We start from the raw sequence: 12,444 nt of genomic DNA on the forward strand, positions 1-12,444 counted from the left end.
TCCCCCTCGATCGTTTCCCGCTTGGTGATTTTGGTCACCTCGTCTCCTTCGTGCGTGGTCTTTAGCGTGTCCCAAATCTCCTTAGCACCTTTCAACCCTTGCACCTTATTATACTCCTCTCGACTTAGAGAAGCGAGGAGTATAGTTGAGGCTTGGGAGTTGAAGTGTTGGATTTGGGCCACTTCGTCCTCATCATAATCTTCATCCCCTACGGATAGTACCTGTACACCAAACTCAACAACATCCCATATACTTTTGTGGAGTGAGGTAAGATGGAATCGCATCAAATCACTCCACCTAGCATAATCTTCACCATCAAACGTTGGTGGTTTGCCTAATGGGACGGAAAGTAAAGGCGTATGTTTAGGAATGCGAGGATAGCGTAGAGGGATCTTACTAAACTTCTTGCGCCCATGGCGCTTAGAAGTGACGGACGGCGCGTCGGAGCCGGAGGTGGAAGGTGATGAAGTATCGGTCTCGTAGTAGACCACCTTCCTCATCTTCTTTTTCTTGTCGCCACTCCGATGCGACTTGTGGGAAGAGGATTTCTTCTCCTTCCCCTTCCCCTTGTTGCGGGACTCTTCCGATGAAGCTTTCCCGTGGCTTGTAGTGGGCTTGTCGCCGGTCTCCATCTCCTTCTTGGCATGATCTCCCGACATCACTTCGAGCGGTTAGGCTCTAATGAAGCACCGGGCTCTGATACCAATTGAAAGTCGCCTAGAGGGGGGTGAATAGGGCGAATCTGAAATTTACAAACTTAATCACAACTACAAGCCGGGTTAGCGTTAGAAATATAAATGAGTCCGAGAGAGAGGGTGCAAAACAAATCGCAAGCGAATAAAGAGTATGACACGCGGATTTGTTTTACTGAGGTTCGGTTCTTGCAAACCTACTCCCCATTGAGGTGGTTGAAAGGGAATTAGGCTTACACCTACTTCCTAAATAATTTTGGTGGTTGAATTGCCCAACACAAATATTGGACTGACTAGTTTGTTCTAGTGTATAAGTCATACAGGTGTCAAAGGTTCACAACATAGCCAATAAAATGACCAAGTGTTGGGTTCAACAAAAGGGCAAAGAGCCAACCGAAGGCCCTCTGGTCTGGGCGCACCGGACTGTCCGGTGTGCCACCGGACAGTGTCCGGTGCACCACCGGACAGTGTCCGGTGCACCAGGGGACTCCAGCTCGAACTCGCCACCTTCGGGAATTTCCAGGGGCTCTCGCGCTATAATTCACCGGACTGTCCGGTGTACACCGGACAGTGTCCGGTGCGCCATGGAGAAGCGGCCTCAGGAACTCTTCAGCTTCGGGAAAAGCCAACGGCTCGTCCGCTATAATTCACCGGACATGTCCGGTGTGCACCGGACTGTCCGGTGTGACTCCAGCACAACGGCTATCCCGCGCCAACGGCTACCTGCAGAGGCATTAAATGCGCCGCAGCGCGCGCAGACGTCAGGTTTGCCCATACTGGCGCACCGGACAATGAACAGGAGCTGTCCGGTGCGCCACCGGACATCAAGGGTGGCCCACAAGTCAGAACTCCAACGGTCAGATTCCAACGGCACTGATGACGTGGCAGGGGCACCGGACATGTCCGGTGTGCACCGGACTGTCCGGTGCGCCATCGAGCAGACTGGCTCCCCAACGGCCACATTTGGTGGTTGGGGCTATAAATACCCCAACCACCCCACATTCATTGCTATCCAAGTTTTTCACTTCTCAACCACTTACAAGAGCTAGGCATTCAATTCTAGACTCATTCAAAGAGATCAAATCCTCTCCAATTCCACACAAAACCCTAGTGACTAGAGAGAGTGATTTGCCGTGTTCATTTGAGCTCTTGCGCTTGGATCGCATTCTTTCTTTCTCTCTTGCTCTTGTGATCAACACTCAATTGTAACCGAGGCAAGAGGCACCGATTGTGTGGTGGCCCTTGCGGGGAAGTTTTGTTCCCGGTTGATTGAGAAGAAGGAAAGCTCACTCGGTCCGAGGGACCGTTTGAGAGAGGGAAGGGTTGAAAGAGACCCGGCCTTTGTGGCCTCCTCAACGGGGAGTAGGTTTGCAAGAACCGAACCTCGGTAAAACAAATCCACGTGTCACTCTCCTTATTTGCTTGCGATTTGTTTTGCGCCCTCTCTTGCGGACTCATTTATTATTACTAACGCTAACCCCGGCTTGTAGTTGTGATTATTTTTGTAAATTTCAGTTTCGCCCTATTCACCCCCCCTCTAGGCGACTATCAATTGGTATCAGAGCCCGGTGCTTCATTAGAGCCTAACCGCTCGAAGTGATGTCGGGAGATCACGCCAAGAAGGAGATGGAGACCGGCGAAAAGCCCACTACAAGCTACGGGAGCACTTCATCGGAAGAGTCCCGCACCAAAAGGAGGGAGAAGAAGAAGAGCTCCTCCAACAAAGGGAAGGAGAAGAAATCTTCTTCTCACCACAAAGAGAAGAAGGAAAAATCATCTTCCCACAAGCCGCATCGGAAAGGCGACAAGCACAAGAGGATGAGGAAGGTGGTCTACTATGAGACCGACACTTCATCAACATCAACCTCCGACTCCGATGCGCCCTCCGTCACTTCTAAGCGCCAAGAGCGCAAGAAGTATAGTAAGATCCCCCTACGCTACCCTCGCATTCCAAAACATACACCTTTACTTTCCGTCCCATTAGGCAAACCACCAACTTTTAATGGTGAAGATTATGCTATGTGGAGTAATTTGATGCGATTTCATCTAACCTCTCTCCACAAAAGAATATGGGATGTTGTTGAGTATGGTGTACAGGTACCATCAATAGGGGATGAGGACTACGACACGGACGAGGTGGCCCAAATCGAGCACTTCAACTCTCAAGCCACAACCATTCTCCTTGCCTCTTTAAGCAAGGAGGAATACAACAAAGTACAAGGGTTGAAGAATGCCAAGGAGATTTGGGACCTACTCAAGACGGCGCATGAGGGTGATGAACTCACCAAGATCACCAAGCGGGAAACGATCGAGGGGGAGCTCGGTCGCTTCCGTCTTCGCCAAGGGGAGGAGCCACAAGACATGTACAACCGGCTCAAGACCTTGGTGAACCAAGTGCGCAACCTCGGGAGCACAAAATGGGATGACCACGAAGTGGTTAAGGTTATTCTGAGAGCCCTTATTTTCCTTAACCCTACTCAAGTACAATTAATTCGTGGCAATCCTAGATATACACAAATGACCCCCGAGGAAGTCATCGGGAATTTCGTTAGTTTTGAATGCATGATTAAGGGCTCCAAGAAGATCAACGAGCTTGATGAGCCTTCCACATCCGAGGCGCAACCCGTGGCCTTCAAGGCAACGGAGGAGAAGAAGGAGGAGTCTACACCAAGTAGACAACCAATTGACGCCTCCAAGCTCGACAACGAGGAGATGGCCCTAATCATCAAAAGCTTTCGGCAAATTCTCAAGCAACGGAAGGGGAAGGACTACAAACCCCGTTCCAAGAAGGTTTGCTACAAGTGTGGTAAGCCCGGTCACTTCATTGCAAAGTGTCCTATGTCTAGTGACAGTGACAGGGGCGACGACAAGAAGGGAAGAAGAAAGGAGAAGAAGAGGTATTACAAGAAGAAGGGGGGCGATGCCCATGTTTGTCGGGAGTGGGACTCCGACGAAAGCTCAAGCGACTCCTCCGACGACGAGGACGCCGCCAACATCGCCGTCACCAAAGGCCTTCTCTTCCCCAACGTCGGCCACAAGTGTCTCATGGCCAAGGACGGCAAAAAGAAGGTAAAATCAAGGTCCTCCACTAAATATGAAACATCTAGTGATGAGGATGATAAAAATGAGGAGGATAACTTAAGGATTCTTTTTGCTAACCTCAACATGCAACAAAAAGAAAAGTTGAATGAATTAGTTAGTGCTATACATGAGAAGGATGAACTCTTGGACTCTCAAGAGGACTTCCTTATTAAGGAAAATAAGAAGCATGTTAAGGTTAAAAATGCTTATGCTCTAGAAGTAGAAAAATGTAACAAATTATCTAATGAGCTAAGCATGTGCCATGACACTATTGCCAACCTTAGAAATGAAAATGCTAAATTAATTGCTAAGGTAGATTCTCATGTTTGCATTGATCCTAGAAATGATAATGTTGATTTGCTTGCTAGGATTGATGAGTTAAATGTTTCCATTGCTAGCCTTAGAAATGAGAATGAGAAACTAATTGCTAAGGCTAAGGATTTTGATGTTTGCAATGCTACTATTTCCGACCTTAGAACTAAAAATGATATGTTGCATGCTAAGGTTGTTGAACTAAAATCTTGCAAACCCTCTACATCTAATGTTGAGCATATTTCCATTTGTACTAGATGTAGAGATATTAATGTTGATGCTATCCATGATCACCTAGCCTTAATTAAAAAACAAAATGATCACATAGCTCAACTAAATGCTAAGATTAGAGAGCATGACTTAGAAAATGAAAAATTTAAATTGGCTAGAAGCATGCTCTATAATGGGAGACGCCCTGGCATCAAGGATGGCATTGGCTTCCAAAGGGGGGACAATGTCAAACTTAATGCCCCTCCAAAGAACTTATCTAACTTTGTTAAGGGCAAGGCTCCCATGCCTCAGGATAACGAGGGTTACATTTTATACCCTGCAGGCTATCCTGAGAGCAAAATTAGGAAGATTCATTCTAGGAAGTCTCACTCTGGCCCTAACCATGCTTTCATGTATAAGGGTGAGACATCTAGTTCTAGGCAACCAACCCGTGCCAAGTTGCCTAAGAAGAAAATTCCTAATGCATCAAATGATCATGCCATTTCATTTAAAACTTTTGATGCATCTTATGTGCTTACTAGCAAATCCGGCAAAGTAGTTGCCAAATTTGTTGGGGGCAAACACAAGGGCTCCAAAACTTGTGTTTGGGTACCCAAAGTTCTTGTATCTAATGCCAAAGGACCCAAAACAGTTTGGGTACCTAAAGTCAAGAACTAAATTTGTTTTGTAGGTTTATGCATCCAGGGGCTCAAGTTGGATACTCGACAGCGGGTGCACAAACCACATGACCGGGGAGAAAAGGATGTTCTCCTCATATGAGAAAAACAAAGATCCCCAACGAGCTATCACATTTGGGGATGGAAATCAAGGGTTGGTCAAAGGTTTGGGTAGAATTGCTATTTCACCTGACCATTCCATTTCCAATGTTTTTCTTGTTGATTCATTAGATTACAACTTGCTTTCGGTTTCCCAATTATGTCAAATGGGCTACAACTGTCTTTTTACTGATATAGGTGTCACTGTCTTTAGAAGAAGTGATGATTCAATAGCATTTAAGGGTGTGTTAGAGGGTCAGCTATACTTAGTAGATTTTGATAAAGCTGAGCTCGACACATGTTTAATTGCTAAGACTAACATGGGTTGGCTCTGGCACCGCCGACTAGCCCATGTTGGGATGAAGAATCTTCATAAGCTTCTAAAGGGAGAGCACATTTTAGGACTAACCAATGTTCATTTTGAGAAAGACAGGATTTGTAGCGCATGCCAAGCAGGGAAGCAAGTTGGCACTCATCATCCACACAAGAACATAATGACGACTGACAGGCCACTGGAGCTCCTACACATGGATCTATTCGGCCCGATCGCTTACATAAGCATCGGCGGGAGTAAGTACTGTCTAGTTATTGTGGATGATTATTCTCGCTTCACTTGGGTATTCTTTTTACAGGAAAAATCTCAAACCCAAGAGACCTTAAAGGGATTCTTGAGACGAGCTCAAAATGAGTTTGGCTTAAGGATCAAGAAAATAAGAAGCGACAATGGGACGGAGTTCAAGAACTCTCAAATTGAAAGCTTCCTTGAGGAGGAGGGCATCAAGCATGAGTTCTCTTCTCCCTACACGCCACAACAAAACGGTGTAGTGGAGAGGAAGAATCGAACTCTATTGGACATGGCAAGAACCATGCTTGATGAGTACAAGACACCGGACCGGTTTTGGGCCGAAGCGGTCAACACCGCCTGCTACGCCATCAACCAGCTATATCTTCACCGAATCCTCAAGAAGACATCATATGAACTCCTAACCGGTAAAAAGCCCAACATTTCATATTTTAGAGTTTTTGGTAGCAAATGCTTCATTCTTATTAAAAGAGGTAGAAAATCTAAATTTGCTCCTAAAACTGTAGAAGGTTTTTTACTTGGTTATGACTCAAACACAAGGGCATATAGGGTCTTTAACAAGTCCACTGGACTAGTTGAAGTCTCATGTGACGTTGTGTTTGATGAAACTAACGGCTCTCAGGTAGAGCAAGTTGATCTTGATGAAGTAGGTGAAGAACAGGCTCCATGCATAGCGCTTAGGAACATGTCCATTGGGGATGTGTGTCCTAGGGAATCCGAAGAGCCTCCAAATGCACAAGATCAACCATCCTCCTCCACGCAAGCATCTCCACCAACTCAAAATGAGGATGAGGCTCAAGTTGATGAAGGGCAAAATCAAGAAGATGAGCCACCTCAAGATGACGGCAATGATCAAGGGGGAAATGCAAATGATCAAGAAAAGGAGGATGAGGAAGAACCAAGACCGCCACACCCAAGAGTCCACCAAGCAATCCAACGAGATCACCCCGTCGACACCATCCTCGGCGACATTCATAAGGGGGTAACTACTCGATCTCGGGTTGCACATTTTTGTGAACATTACTCGTTTGTTTCCTCTATTGAGCCACACAGGGTAGAGGAAGCTCTCCAAGATTCGGATTGGGTGGTGGCGATGCAAGAGGAGCTCAACAATTTCACGAGGAACGAGGTATGGCATTTAGTTCCACGTCCTAACCAAAATGTTGTAGGAACCAAATGGGTCTTCCGCAACAAGCAAGATGAGCATGGTGTGGTGACAAGGAACAAAGCTCGACTCGTAGCCAAAGGGTACTCACAAGTCGAAGGTTTGGATTTCGATGAAACCTATGCACCCGTAGCTAGGCTTGAGTCAATTCGCATATTATTGGCCTATGCTACTTACCATGGCTTTAAGCTCTATCAAATGGACGTGAAAAGTGCCTTCCTCAACGGACCAATCAAGGAAGAGGTCTATGTTGAGCAACCTCCCGGCTTTGAAGACAGTGAGTATCCTAATCATGTCTATAGGCTCTCTAAGGCGCTTTATGGGCTCAAGCAAGCCCCAAGAGCATGGTATGAATGCCTTAGAGATTTCCTTATTGCTAATGGCTTCAAAGTCGGCAAGGCCGATCCTACACTCTTTACTAAAACTCTTGAAAATGACTTGTTTGTATGCCAAATTTATGTTGATGATATTATATTTGGGTCTACTAACAAGTCTACATGTGAAGAGTTTAGTAGGATCATGACACAGAAATTCGAGATGTCAATGATGGGGGAGTTGAAGTATTTTCTAGGATTCCAAGTCAAGCAACTCCAAGAGGGCACCTTCATTAGCCAAACGAAGTACACTCAAGACATTCTTGCTAAGTTTGGGATGAAGGATGCCAAACCCATCAAGACACCCATGGGAACTAATGGGCATCTCGACCTCGACATGGGAGGTAAGCCCGTGGATCAAAAGGTATACCGGTCGATGATTGGTTCATTGCTTTATTTATGTGCATCTCGGCCGGACATTATGCTTTCCGTTTGCATGTGTGCAAGATTCCAATCCGACCCTAAGGAATCCCACCTTACGGCCGTAAAACGAATCTTGAGATATTTGGCTTATACACCTAAGTTTGGGCTTTGGTACCCTCGGGGATCCACGTTTGATTTGATTGGTTATTCGGATGCCGATTGGGCAGGGTGCAAAATCAATAGGAAGAGCACATCGGGGACTTGCCAGTTCTTGGGAAGATCCTTGGTGTCTTGGGCTTCAAAGAAGCAAAATTCCGTCGCTCTTTCCACCGCCGAAGCCGAGTACATCGCCGCAGGACATTGTTGCGCGCAATTGCTTTGGATGAGGCAAACCCTGCGGGACTACGGTTACAAATTAACCAAAGTCCCTTTGCTATGTGATAATGAGAGTGCAATTAAGATGGCCGACAATCCCGTCGAGCATAGCCGCACTAAGCACATAGCCATTCGGTATCATTTTCTTAGGGATCACCAACAAAAGGGGGATATCGAGATTTCTTACATTAATACTAAAGATCAATTAGCCGATATCTTTACCAAGCCACTTGATGAACAATCTTTTACCAGACTTAGGCATGAGCTCAATATTCTTGATTCTAGAAACTTCTTTTGCTAAGCTTGCACACATAGCTCATTTAAATACCTTTTGATCATATCTCTTTGATATGCTATGACTAATGTGTTTTCAAGTCTATTTCAAACCAAGTCATAGGTATATTGAAAGGGAATTGGAGTCTTCGGCGAAGACAAAGGCTTCCACTCCGTAAATCATCCTTCGCCGTCACTCCACGCTTCTCTCCATCATTTGGGGGAGCATTCAAAGCAAAAGGACCTTGTCTTTGGGAGAAATGAGCCCAAGGCAAAAGGACCGGACTTCGTCTTTGGTATAATCTTAACTCATTTATTTATGACCAAAGGGGAAGATAGCACTTCGAGGGCTCTAATGACTCCGTTTTTGGCGATTTATGCCAAAAAGGGGGAGAAATGAGCCCAAAGCAAAAGGACCGCACCACCACCACCAAATTACCACCACCAAATTCAAAAACTTAGTGCTTTCCAAAAGTCTTTATCATCTGGTATCCTATTGTGTTCAAAAGGGGGAGAAAGTAGTATTTCAAAAATGGTATATCAAAACCCTCTTGAACACTAAGAGGTGGATCCCTCTTAGGGGGAGTTTTGTTTAGTCAAAGGAAAAGCATGTGAAACAGGGGGAGGAAATTTCAAATCTTGAAAATGCTTTTGCAAACTCTTATTTATGTACCTTTGACTATTTGCAAAAGATCTTTTGAAATGGATTTACAAAAAGAATTTGCAAAAACAAAACATGTGGTGCAAACGTGGTCCAAAATGTTAAATAAGAAAGAAACATTCCATGCATATCTTGTAAGTAGTTATATTGGCTCAAATTACAAGTAACCTTTTCACTTACATTATGCAAACTAGTTCAATTATGTATTTCTACATTTGCTTTGGTTTGTGTTGGCATCAATCACCAAAAAGGGGGAGATTGAAAGGGAATTAGGCTTACACCTACTTCCTAAATAATTTTGGTGGTTGAATTGCCCAACACAAATATTGGACTGACTAGTTTGTTCTAGTGTATAAGTCATACAGGTGTCAAAGGTTCACAACATAGCCAATAAAATGACCAAGTGTTGGGTTCAACAAAAGGGCAAAGAGCCAACCGAAGGCCCTCTGGTCTGGGCGCACCGGACTGTCCGGTGTGCCACCGGACAGTGTCCGGTGCACCACCGGACAGTGTCCGGTGCACCAGGGGACTCCAGCTCGAACTCGCCACCTTCGGGAATTTCCAGGGGCTCTCGCGCTATAATTCACCGGACTGTCCGGTGTACACCGGACAGTGTCCGGTGCGCCATGGAGAAGCGGCCTCAGGAACTCTTCAGCTTCGGGAAAAGCCAACGGCTCGTCCGCTATAATTCACCGGACATGTCCGGTGTGCACCGGACTGTCCGGTGTGACTCCAGCACAACGGCTATCCCGCGCCAACGGCTACCTGCAGAGGCATTAAATGCGCCGCAGCGCGCGCAGACGTCAGGTTTGCCCATACTGGCGCACCGGACAATGAACAGGAGCTGTCCGGTGCGCCACCGGACATCAAGGGTGGCCCACAAGTCAGAACTCCAACGGTCAGATTCCAACGGCACTGATGACGTGGCAGGGGCACCGGACATGTCCGGTGTGCACCGGACTGTCCGGTGCGCCATCGAGCAGACTGGCTCCCCAACGGCCACATTTGGTGGTTGGGGCTATAAATACCCCAACCACCCCACATTCATTGCTATCCAAGTTTTTCACTTCTCAACCACTTACAAGAGCTAGGCATTCAATTCTAGACTCATTCAAAGAGATCAAATCCTCTCCAATTCCACACAAAACCCTAGTGACTAGAGAGAGTGATTTGCCGTGTTCATTTGAGCTCTTGCGCTTGGATCGCATTCTTTCTTTCTCTCTTGCTCTTGTGATCAACACTCAATTGTAACCGAGGCAAGAGGCACCGATTGTGTGGTGGCCCTTGCGGGGAAGTTTTGTTCCCGGTTGATTGAGAAGAAGGAAAGCTCACTCGGTCCGAGGGACCGTTTGAGAGAGGGAAGGGTTGAAAGAGACCCGGCCTTTGTGGCCTCCTCAACGGGGAGTAGGTTTGCAAGAACCGAACCTCGGTAAAACAAATCCACGTGTCACTCTCCTTATTTGCTTGCGATTTGTTTTGCGCCCTCTCTTGCGGACTCATTTATTATTACTAACGCTAACCCCGGCTTGTAGTTGTGATTATTTTTGTAAATTTCAGTTTCGCCCTATTCACCCCCCCTCTAGGCGACTATCAGTGGTCACAAAGACCGGGTCTCTTTCAACCCTTTCCCTCTCTCAAACGGTCCCTTGGACCGAGTGAGCTTCTCTTCTCAATCAAACGGGAACAAAACTTCCCCGCAAGGACCACCACACAATTGGTGTCTCTTGCCTTGGTTACAATTGAGTTGTTCGCAAGAAAGAATGAAAGAAGGAAGTAATCCAAGCGCAAGAGCTCAAAAGAACACAACAAATCTCTCTCACTAATCACTAAAGCCTTGTGTGGAATTGGGAGAGGATTTGATCACTTTGGTGTGTCTTGTATTGAATGCTTAGCTCTTGTAAGTAGTTGGAAGGTGGAAAACTTGGATGCCTTGAATGTGGGGTGGTTGGGGGTATTTATAACCCCAACCACCAAACTAGTCGTTTGGTGAAGGCTGCTGTCGACGGGCGCACCGGACACTGTCCGGTGCGCCAGCCACGTCACCTGGTCGTTGGGTTCCGACCGTTGGAGCTCTGACTTGTGGGCCCGCCTGGCTGTCCGGTGGTGCACCGGACAAGTCCTGTAGACTGTCCGGTGTGCCACCCGCGCGTGCTCTGTCCTCTGCGCGCGCAGGCGCGCATTTAATGCGTTGCAGTCGACCGTTGCGCGCGAAGTAGCCGTTGCTCCGCTGGCTCACCGGACAGTCCGGTGAATTATAGCGGAGCGCTTCTGAGAATTCCCGAAGGTGTTGAATTCAGGTGGCACACCGGACCGTCTGGTGCGCCAGACCAGGGCAGCCTTCGGTTGTCCCTTGCTCTTAATGTTGAACCCTTTTCTTGGTCTTTTTATTGGCCTTTTGTGAACCTTTGGCACCTGTATAACTTATAGACTAGAGCAAACTAGTTAGTCCAATTATTTGTGTTGGACAATTCAACCACCAAAATCAATTAGTAAAATAGGTGTAAGCCTAATTCCCTTTCAGAGGTTGCACATGTTTTATGAAATAAGTGAAATGTTCTCTGGAACTCAATATGTTACTGTCAATATCATGTTTCCAAAGATTTGTGAAATCAAAATGAATACGAGACAATGGTCAAGTTGTGGCAATGCAATCATAGAAGAAATGCCAATTAGGATGCATGAGAAGTTTGATCAGTACCGGTTTGATGTGCAAGGTCTAATGGGCATTGCTACACTTCTTGATTCTCGATTTAAAACTGAAATTTTATTAGTTTGTTTTGAAATGCTCATGGGTATTACCGGTGATGAGTGTGAGGATCATGTTAGAGAAGTCACCAAATTATTATGTGATTTGATGAATGAGTACCAACTACAAGATGATGAAGTAGCAAAGAACCAGCTACTTCATTGCAATCCATTGAAGCTCCAGTTGTTATGTCTCCTTTTAATGCTCGTGCTCCTAAGAAGAGGCCATCATCTCTACGTCTAAAATCTGAATTTGATCGCTATTTGGAGGATGATTATGTTCTAGCTACAAAAGAAAATTTTAATGTATTGGATTGGTGGAAGGTAGCTGGGATACGATATACTACCTTGAGGATGATTGCACACGATATTTATGCCATTCTAGTGAGCATTGTTGCTTCAGAGTCAGCATTATGCATAAGTGGAAGAGTTCTTAGTGAGCATCACAACCGTCTTACTCTTGATATGCTAGAGGCCTTAATGTGGTAGGTATTGGCTTAGAAACCAATATAAAGGTATACAAAACATTTAATTTGGTTGGTTGTACTATTAACTTGAACTGAAATTTTATGTTTGTGAAATACAGATGATGCAAATGGTCTTCCTTCGAGCTTTTGCACGGTTCTTCAAGACATATCAGAAGGGATGCAGGTAATATTATAAAGGCAATGTAATTTTCATTTATTTGTGTCTTCATAAATATACATTGAAATTTACTTTCTCCATTTTGATCTGGCAATGTGATATTGCTACAAAGGTGTTAGTTCAGACTTTGAGAGCATGGTGCATGTGTTTGATGTACTATCATCGTGTCATGTGTCATCTTATTTATGT

The sequence above is a fragment of the Zea mays genome, chromosome 5 (assembly GCF_902167145.1).
Source record: "Zea mays cultivar B73 chromosome 5, Zm-B73-REFERENCE-NAM-5.0, whole genome shotgun sequence".
Lineage (NCBI taxonomy): Eukaryota > Viridiplantae > Streptophyta > Magnoliopsida > Poales > Poaceae > Zea > Zea mays.